The following is a 10590-nucleotide window of genomic DNA, read 5'->3' as shown; positions in this document are numbered from 1 at the left end:
TGCATACCAAGATCAAAGCAATCCAAATAGGCCTGCAGATTATGGTCAATATCTGCTCTAAAAATAGTAACAAGTGAGGTACTACCGGCTAATTTTTATAGAGTTGTAATGTATAGGTTCTGAAAACACCAGAAACTAAAATTACCAAAAATCCTCCAACGGGAACATACTGAAATGACGTCATCAATATTGCCGCCATTTTGTGATGATTTGCATCCCGTTGAGTAATGATTAGAAGTTTATTTACATTGTTAACACACACGTCTGTTGAACTAACACACTACCGATATATATGACCCACTCTTAGAACATTTTGTGAAAAAATTGCTACCTAATTTGCATATAGTCACATGATTATCCACCATTTTGTTTTCTGATATATAAAGGCATTGAACATCTTTTATTCAGCTCGTCTTGTTATACATCTTTTTGTTTCTAGTTTAAACGATTCCTCAGAAGATAAATCAGGATACACAGTTTTCCTTGTATTCATTTATTGCTCAAATAAATATTCGAAAAAATAACTTGGTCAGAAATATACAATTATATTACAATTATATATTATTTGAAGCATTGTCTACTGCTTAATCCGAGCTGTTAGGGTTGTCACACTCATCATCAACCCCACAGTTGCACACCTGGGAACAAGCAAGTCCGTCTTGTTAGCAAGGACAAAGTCGTTCTTTCTGGCATTTGGTAGCTACACTGCAGCCACAGAAATAGTGCTTTAGTTTGTCCAATGATGTAGGTCCCTCAAAGAAAACGGGAACAAGGATATCATTTTCTATAATCCAGCCATGTCCAGCAGGCTTAGGGAGTATTGGTTTTGCCAGATGGGTGATGTACATGTCTTTGTCTGCCATGATGCACGTTTAACATGTTGAATGAATGCAGCTTCGCATAGAGGAAGCTTCACTACAGATACACTACGTGTTGCTGCTAGACGAACACAGAGGCTGATGACTGATTATCTCTACTATATTTGTTCTTTGGATCCTAGAGGGAAACCACAAATCTTTTAGAAGCATTCACCACTGAGTCCTCATTGCCCTTACTAAGTGCCTGGAGATGAGTTAACTCTGTTTTGGAAAGTTTCAGCATTCTCTGTATCACTGTTTTTTTTTTAATACCAAAGAATGAGGAAACTGTATCACAGCCAGTTAAAGAATGAACTGCAGGCATTACTGAACAGGCAAGTGACCCGATTGTGTCTGCTATCTTGTGAATTGGAATCATGCACTGCAGATCTAGAGTTCCAGTGATCCTGCCTGTCTCCATCCATACTGTACTAACAGACTGCATCTGTGGCATGTAGTGAATCAGGTGTACCACAACATCAGTGTATGGTGATTGCACAACCAGTCTTCCACTGAGGCTATTGGAACTGATCTTATTATCAAAATCCATTGCATGTAGAAGCATGTGTCTGCTTCAATCTGGGTTGATAACAACCCACCTACATCATCAATAACATTGGCTGTAATACATTTTGTAGTGAGAGCACATGAATATCCTCCTGCAAAGAACAACTTGTGACTAGAGTATTATGGTATGTTTTGCTACATTTTCTTCAAGATTTACTGAAAGATAAGCTGTCAATTCTTCTTTGTTTGATGAAACACCCATAAATTTATTCCAGTCTGGTTGGCCTCTTGCCAGCAACTTGATATTTGTGGGTTCTTCCTGTCCCCTGTCGACGTGATCATATCGGTCGAATACAAAAAGAACCTCTTTTGACTTTTCAAAAGACCTTACTACCTTTTTAAGACAGACTTCTCCAATGTCAATAGAGCCATAGCATCCACAATATTGGCAGACACATCACTGTCATTTTCAGGAAGTTCTGACACAGACTCTTTGACACAGTTTTCCAGGGCATGAAGAAAGTCAGCTTTTGTAGTCTTTCGTCTACTGCCATCTTCTTTGAAAAGAGTCGGTGGAACTGTTGTAACAGGGTAACTGAGTACTGTAGCCACATTCACTTCTGGACGCACTTGTGCTAATGTTAGAGCTCTTTGGTAAATCAACTCAGGTGAAACTGTTATTCACTTGTTTCTTCGTGTCCTTGAATGTTTTTAAACCTGATTTGGTAATTGTGTCATAGAATGATTTTGGGTTTTCATAATGTATTGTAAGACGAGAAGTCACAAAGTTACTCAGCATGGTCGAGCCTTTAACTACTGCATTAAAAAGTGAATTGCTGATATCAGGTGTCGCAACCAGACCACTGCCTATGTTTACAATTAGTTGTGGATGTGAGTTGGCATCAAATGGGTCTGTCATGTTGTCTTCTATGTACTTCACTATCTGCTGTGTGTCAACCTCATCTCTTTTCATCATTGCGGGCATTGCTTGCTCATGGCTGCTAGACTTGAACAGGCTTAACCCACTACGAAGATGCATTGACTCAGTATAATGACCCAAGATATGTCGCATAGTTGTCCATCGTAGAACTGCTGAACTTCTTCTCGTCAATCCAATGATACCACTGTCACCTTTGCTGACTCTAATGACGGTTGTTTCTACTCCCATATCACTCCATATTTCCCTTGAAGAGGTTCGCTTTACTGAAAACTGACCTCCAGCAAAAGCCTCAGTGACTGTCTCTGGCAGTGATGTCTTCATCTCAATTGCATACAAAGTTGCCCATCGAGAATAGTTGTGCAGGTCTGCTACAATTAAGTATGGAAGCATGTTTATTTGTTTATTTGCACTAATGCAATAGCCAGTCCCCTTCTCTTTCAGCACGAATGTTGCAAAGTAAGATTTGTAAAGCAGTCAAACAGTTGTCCCAGAATGCAAAAGTTACTGATTGCTGTTGACCCCACTCTCTGAATTCTTTCAAAAGTGGGACCAGATTACATCATCAATACTCTCACACACATCAAAATCTGAATAAGTCTTCTGTAGGTCACAGAGTTTGATGAAGACATCAGCAAACCTATCACTTTCATGGTGGGTCTCTTCCACCCTGTTCAAGAAATTACTAATAAACAATTGCATAAGCGCCTCATATACCAATGTTAGCCCTCTTGTGGCCCGGTGAAATTGGTATCCTGCCAACATTCTCCTACAGTGTTTCTACAAATATGTGAATGTGGCAATCCTGTCCACATGCATTAGCAACAGATGTAGTATAAACTGTAGCCATGTCTGATGGTGGAGCTTCAATTGATGGTGCGTATACTGCAACTGTCACTGCATTTATGTTGACTGGTGTTGCTTTGGTATTAAAACCTGACCAGAATGGAATCACCTGGCTGTGTGCATAATGTACTCCTTGTGGCATTGGTAAAATATTTCAGGGTAATTGGCGTAGTAAGACCTATAAAACACAGTAAAATGGCTCAAATATTTCTAGGTGTTCGGTGACCACTTCCAGTGCATTTGCAATTCGTTTAGGTTCTGTTTTGGCTTTTCAAATGCACGAATATGTGAAAATGAACCATCCATACATTTAAGAATTTCGTGAGTAGAGCGTGACAGTTTTGGAATCGGTGGCCGTTGGTCTGCTTCCAGGGACTGTTATTGAAAAAGTACTCTAGCCATTGAGTGATATGTATCAATAGTTTCAACATTAAAATCAATGTTATCATCACCTTCTTGGATAAGAGCACCACCTTCTGTCCTTGGAACAATGCCTGCTGGTACATAGATCCCATCTTCGATGTGCGACATCTGGTCTTCTGCAGCCGCTGTAAGGAATGCCCTGAGTTCATCATAGCTTGCACACATTCCATATGAGTTGCGAGTCTGGATAAGGTTTCTGCTACCATATTCGTGTTGTAGTTGTAACATAAGGCCAATGTGAAATGGTGGAATAACTTGCATTTTACCACGCCAACAACAGTAGATAATACATTCTGCAATTGACAGATATTTCTGCTTTATATCATTTCTCGATATGTAGTTCAGATTCTCTGAATCAAATGCTTCTTTGTCAAACAACCATTGAATGACCTTTTGAAGAGATTCAGGAACAAAGGCTTCTGATGCATTCAAGTCAAGTTCTTGAGCATTAGGGTATTCATTTGTTGTTTCTAACTTCTCAATATCCTTCCGAATGAGCCCAACAGCATTGTGAAGAATCTGACTTACCGTCCTCATTGTCCTCATCCTCAAATATCTCTGGGTCGATATCAAATCCCAACAATGATATTGTTTTTTTAGATACAGATGTCCCATTGAAATGCTGCTTGAGCAAACAACATCGGGCAACCCCTGTAAAAAGTTATTGTATTGCCATGATTATTCTTTAACTTGTCTTTGATAAAAAAAAAATGACTTGGTCAGCTTGTCTGTTTTAGGATCAATACCCATATCAATTAAACATTCCCTGTATTGCTTGCAAATTGCAGGAAGAGGGATTGGTATGCCATCATCTAGCTTACCTGCTAACACAGATAATGATGCCTTGTCATTTATAGATTCTGTTATCTTTTTTGATGTTTTGCGTTTGCATGCCTCAATGTTTCTTGGATTTGTGTATGTTTGGTAGCAACTTTTATGACATCTTGCATTTTTCGCAAATATATCTTTTTCAAAATTGAGTGTCTAGGTGACAACCTCATCTCCCCGTTCAATGGCAGTATTTAACACTTTTTCTTGAATCTCTGCTGGCTTCATGTTCACCCTTGAAAGAATGTTTCCATGCTTTTTATCTTCCCCTTTACGACATATGAAACAATGGTCATCCCATGAGAAAGACGAAGTTGCTTCTCTTGATACACGTTTAGGTTGTATTGGGTTGTCGTCACTCAAACCTCCTTCAAGTTGACGTTTCTTGGCTGCTGCCCGTTTACGTACATCTGTGTACACTGATCTACAAGATAGTTGGACTTCATCTTGCTTTTCTTCACAGGACTGCAAAAATGTATTCAAACCTTTTGTTGTAATCTTAAATGTGTTTTTTTCTTTCTCAGATAAAGACCCTTTTTCCCATTGCAAATAATACAGGTGTCAGTGCTCAGAAAAGAGTTTGTTGTTGCTTCAACATGGGTTTCCATCATAATATGAACTATATTTCTGTAAAAGAAGAAGGCTTCTATTACTAGCTAATCTAAAATTATACCAACTGTTACCAGTACGCATATATATTTATATTACAAAATACTATTCTACACTACACTAACGTCATAGCGATAGGACAATGATGCCATGTATATGGATATATTTATATCAAAACGTGGTGGAAGATATCCATGTCAGTAATAATTACATATTTAATAACATGCACAATGTGATAATAAATACCTGTGACGTAGAATAGGGGTAATTCACTTACTCATAATACTTGTATTTTTTTCTTTTACTTTTGTTCTGTTTTACTTCTTGATGTAATTTTCTAATTGTTTACTCTATTTTGTTACTTTTTTTAGCTAGCTGTTGTTTATTTAAACAACATTCTTTATTGTATTATTTTCAAGATCCCAATAAGGATACGAAATCAATAAAGTTATTACTTACTACATTAACCTACTCTTCGATAAACAACAGTTCGATAATTAATCGCCTGCGGCTCAGAGTAAAAACACACACTGACTGCAATCACTCACTCGTGTGACAAACTAACAAACAATATTGTGAGATTCATAAGTATATGTTTGATATATAAAACATCCATTAACGCTACTTAGTGCTTGCAAATTGTTTTACTGCCCAAACAATGAGCCATGAATCAGTTACCTTTTGAGCAAATTGTGCAGGACAGTGATACTTTCCAGTTATCGAAGCAAAATGATGTCGGTGACATCATTTGCTGATAATATGTATTTGTGATAAACAAAAATGTTTTTCTGTCAAAAAATTTAAATTAATTAATATTGTACAGCGTAAAAACCTGAAAACTGGGATAATTAGAATGGCGGCCATTTTGATGAAGTCATTTGATAAAGTTGCAATGGAGGAATTTTTTTGAGGTATTCTGTACGTATTCTTTAATAAAAAATAAAAATTAGCTGGTAGTACTCCACTTGCCACCCCACCTCTAAATGCTGGCCTAATCTGCAGGTCTTTTCTAAAGGTTAATATCATTAAAATTTACAGCAATTCCAGGCACTGATTTGACGCTGAAGTAGTGCTAGAAATAGAAAACATTCCACAATAGGTTACACACTTTGTTTTCACATTTATATAAGTTGTAACTAGAAATATTAACATCGACTGCGAATCAGAGGAATGATTGACAGATATTGCCCACAAAGTTTTCTATTTTTCGTACGCATGTCAGGTACACCTAGACTTTGAGGCGCGTCCAGCTTTTAGTCACTTTTAGTCAGTCATCATGTTGATTGCGTGTCTACAAATCGGCATTTCTCCAAGTTGTTTAAACACTACGAGGGAGAAGCAAGGAGTTGAAAAAAAAACAGTTGAAGTGAGAACAAGATCTAGAGTTGTCGAGTTGTATTTTCGAGGACTGTCATTTGCTGAGATTGGAGATCGAAGAGGTGTTTCAAAGCAGACAACTTATAATACCGTCAAACGATTTGTTACCACCGAGACTGTCCTGTCAGGAAAGCATAAGGGCGACCAATCCACGACTAAAAACTGACAACGTTTTAGACTGTGTCGAATATTATAAAAAGTTTAGACCGAGCATTTACGGACGGGAAATTCGACAAAACTACTCGAAGACGGTGTACGTACGGCGGCACCATTTTATGCACCCCTCTCACTGAAATAACATGTAACGCAAATTGAAGTAGGAAACTAAGTTTAGAGCCTCGGTCGTTTATTGGAGGAGAAATTCAAAACTAATGTACCGCCACTTGTATGGGCGGAGCTTCCTTCTGGTGTGCTTCAAATTGCAGACATGCTGTCTGAATTATTTGTAACAACTTCTGTAAATGTGAAAACAAAGTGTGTAACCTATTGTAGTAAGTTATCAACATCTAGCACTACTTCGACGTCAAATCAGTGCCTGGAATCGCTGTAACAAATCTGGTAGAAGGTACTTACACACTAAGTATCGAAGCAAATGAGGTAGCAGTTTTTGAGAAGACTAACATAGCATTTTTTATAAAAAATACTTGCATAAACAAGAAATTTGAGGATATGGTAACAAAATGAACAAATCTGACAGAGGCTCACTCATGGTAACTAGATACCTAACATCAGAACGATTGGGTTGATGGTATTTTATAGCAACAGTTGATAGAAGTGGAATGTGGAACAGATGACAAAAGACACAAACAGCACCACTATGTCATATTTCATGAAGCCAGAAACTAGTTCTATATCTTCCTTGGTGGTCAGCATTTTATTGTGATCACAATGTAAAAAAAAACATTCACACAGAATGTTAAACAAGAGAAAAACACCTTGAAATGTGAAAGATAAATAATATACAACTATTTTATTAGTACTAGAGGACAGTATTACACATTTCTGGACTGTCAGCAGCAGAGGACAAGATAATATACAACTGGTTTATTAGTACTAGAGGACAGTATTACACATTTGTGGAATGTCAGCAGCAGAGGACAAGATAATACACAACTGGTTTATTAGTAGTAGAGGACAGTATTACACATGCCTGGACTGTCAGCAGCAGAGGACAAGATAATACACAACTGGTTGATTAGTACTAGAGGACAGTATTACACATGTCTGGACTGTCAGCAGTAGAGGACAAGATAATATACAACTGGTTTATTAGTACTAGAGGACAGTATTACACATTTGTGGAATGTCAGCAGCAGAGGACAAGATAATACACAACTGGTTTATTAGTACTAGAGGACAGTATTACACATGCCTGGACTGTCAGCAGCAGAGGACAAGATAATACACAACTGGTTTATTAGTACTAGAGTACAGTATTACACATGTCTGGACTGTCAGCAGTAGAGGACAAGATAATACACAACTGGTTTATTAGTAGTAGAGGGCAGTATTACACATGTCTGGACTGTCAGCAGCAGAGAACAAGATAATACACAACTGGTTTATTAGTACTAGAGGACAGTATTACACATGTCTGGGCTGTCAGCAGCAGAGGACAAGATATTATACAACTGGTTTATTAGTACTAGAGGACAGTATTACACATGTCTGGACTGTTAGCAGCAGAGAACAAGATAATTCACAACTGGTTTATTAGTACTAGAGGACAGTATTACACATGCCTGGACTGTCAGCAGCAGAGGACAAGATAATATACAACTGGTTTATTAGTACTAGAGGACAGTATTACACATGTCTGGACTGTCAGCAGCAGAGAACAAGATAATACACAACTGGTTTATTAGTACTAGAGGACAGTATTACACATGCCTGGACTGTCAGCAGCAGAGGACAAGATAATATACAACTGGTTTATTAGTACTAGAGGACAGTATTACACATGCCTGGACTGTCAGCAGCAGAGGACAAGATAATACACAACTGGTTTATTAGTACTAGAGGACAGTATTACACATGTCTGGACTGTCAGCAGTAGAGGACAAGATAATACACAACTGGTTTATTAGTAGTAGAGGGCAGTATTACACATGTCTGGACTGTCAGCAGCAGAGAACAAGATAATACACAACTGGTTTATTAGTACTAGAGGACAGTATTACACATGTCTGGACTGTCAGCAGCAGAGGACAAGATAATATACAACTGGTTTATTAGTACTAGAGGGCAGTATTACACATGTCTGGAATGTCAGCAGCAGAGGACAAGACTGTATGAATCACTCACTTGTGTGACAAACTAACAAACAATATTGTGAGATTATTCATAAGTATATGTTTGATATATAAAACATCCATGAATGCTACTTTGTACTTGCAAATTGTTTTACTGCCCAAACAATGAGCCATGAATCAGTTACCTTTTGAGCAAATTGTGCAGGACAGTGATACTTTCCAGTTATCGAATCAAAATGGCGTCGGTGACGTCAATTGCTGACGTCACTGACCATGGTCAGTTTTTTACAGTCTTGATAATATGTATTTATGATAAACAAAAACGTTTTTCTGTCAAAAAAAATAAAATTATTTAATATTGTACAGCGTAAAAACCTGAAAACTGGGATAATTAGAATGGCGGCCATTTTGATGAAGTCATTTGATAAAGTTGCCATGGAGGAAATTTTTATTGAGGTATTCTGTACGTATACTTTAATAAAAAATCAAAATTAGGTGGTAGTACTCCACTTGCCACCCCACCTCTAAATGCTGGCCTAATCTGCAGGTCTTTCCTAAAGGTTAATATCATTTATTCACCAATACTAAAAATAGAAAAATTTACAGCAATTCCAGGCACTGATTTGACGCTGAAGTAGTGCTAGAAATAGAAAACATTCTACAATAGGTTACACACTTTGTTTTCACATTTACATAAGTTGTAACTAGAAATATGAACATCGACTGCAAATAAGAAGAATGATTAACAGATATTGCCCACAATGTTTTCTATTTTTCGTATGTATAAGTATAAGTCAGGTACACCTAGACTTTGAGGCGCGTCCAGCTTTTAGTCACTTTTAGTCAGTCATCGTGTTGATTGCGTGTCTACAAATCGGCGATTCTCCAAGTTGTTTAAACACCACGAGGGAGAAGCAAGGAGTCGAAAAAACAGTTGAAGTGAGAACAAGATCTAGAGTTGTCGATTTGTATTTTCGTGGACTGTCATTTGCTGAGATTGGAGATCGAAGAGGTGTTTTAAAGCAGACAACTTATAATACCGTCAAACGATTTGTTACCACCGAGAGTGTCCTGTCAGGAAAGCATACGGGCGACCAATCCGCGACTAAAAACTGACAACGTTTTAGACTGTGTCGAATATTATAAAAAGTTTAGACCGAGCATTTACGGACGGGAAATTCGACAAAACTACTCGAAGACGGTGTATGTACGGCGGCACCACTTTATGCACCCCTCTCACTGAAATAACATGTAACGCAAATTGAAGTAGGAAACTAAGTTTAGAGCCTCGGTCGTTTATTGCAGGAGAGATTCAAAACTATATGTACCGCCACTTGTATGAGCGGAGCTTCCGTCTGGCGTGTTTCAAATTGCAGACATGCTGTCTGCATTATTTAACAACTTATGTTGTGTGAAAGCAAAGTGAGTAACCTATTGTAGTAAGTTATCAACATCTAGCACTACTTCTACGTCAAATCAGTGCCTGGAATTGCTGTAACAAATCTGGTAGAAGGTACTTACACACTAAGTATCGAAGCAAATGAGGTAGCAGTTTTTGAGATGACTAACATGGCATTTTTTATAAAAAATACACTTGCATAAACAAGAAATTTGAGGATATGGTAACAAAATGAACAAATCTGACAGAGGCTCACTCATGGTAACTAGATACCTAACATCAGAACGATTGGGTTGATGGTCTTTTATAGCAACAGTTGATAGAAGTGGAATGTGGAACAGATGACAAAAGACACAAACAGCACCACTATGTCATCTTTGATGACAATGGCGGTGAAAAGCCAGAATATAAGTTCTATATCTTCTTTGGTGGTCAGCATTTTACTGTAATCACAAAGTAAAAAAAAAACATTCACACAAAATGTTAAACAAGGGAAAAACACCTTGAAATGTGAAAAATAAATAATATACAACTGGTTTATTAGTACTAGAGGGC

Source organism: Saccoglossus kowalevskii, chromosome 14 (genome assembly GCF_978046115.1).
Source record: "Saccoglossus kowalevskii chromosome 14, keSacKowa6.1, whole genome shotgun sequence".
NCBI classification, from domain to species: Eukaryota; Metazoa; Hemichordata; class Enteropneusta; family Harrimaniidae; genus Saccoglossus; species Saccoglossus kowalevskii.
This window is presented reverse-complemented; position numbering follows the sequence as displayed.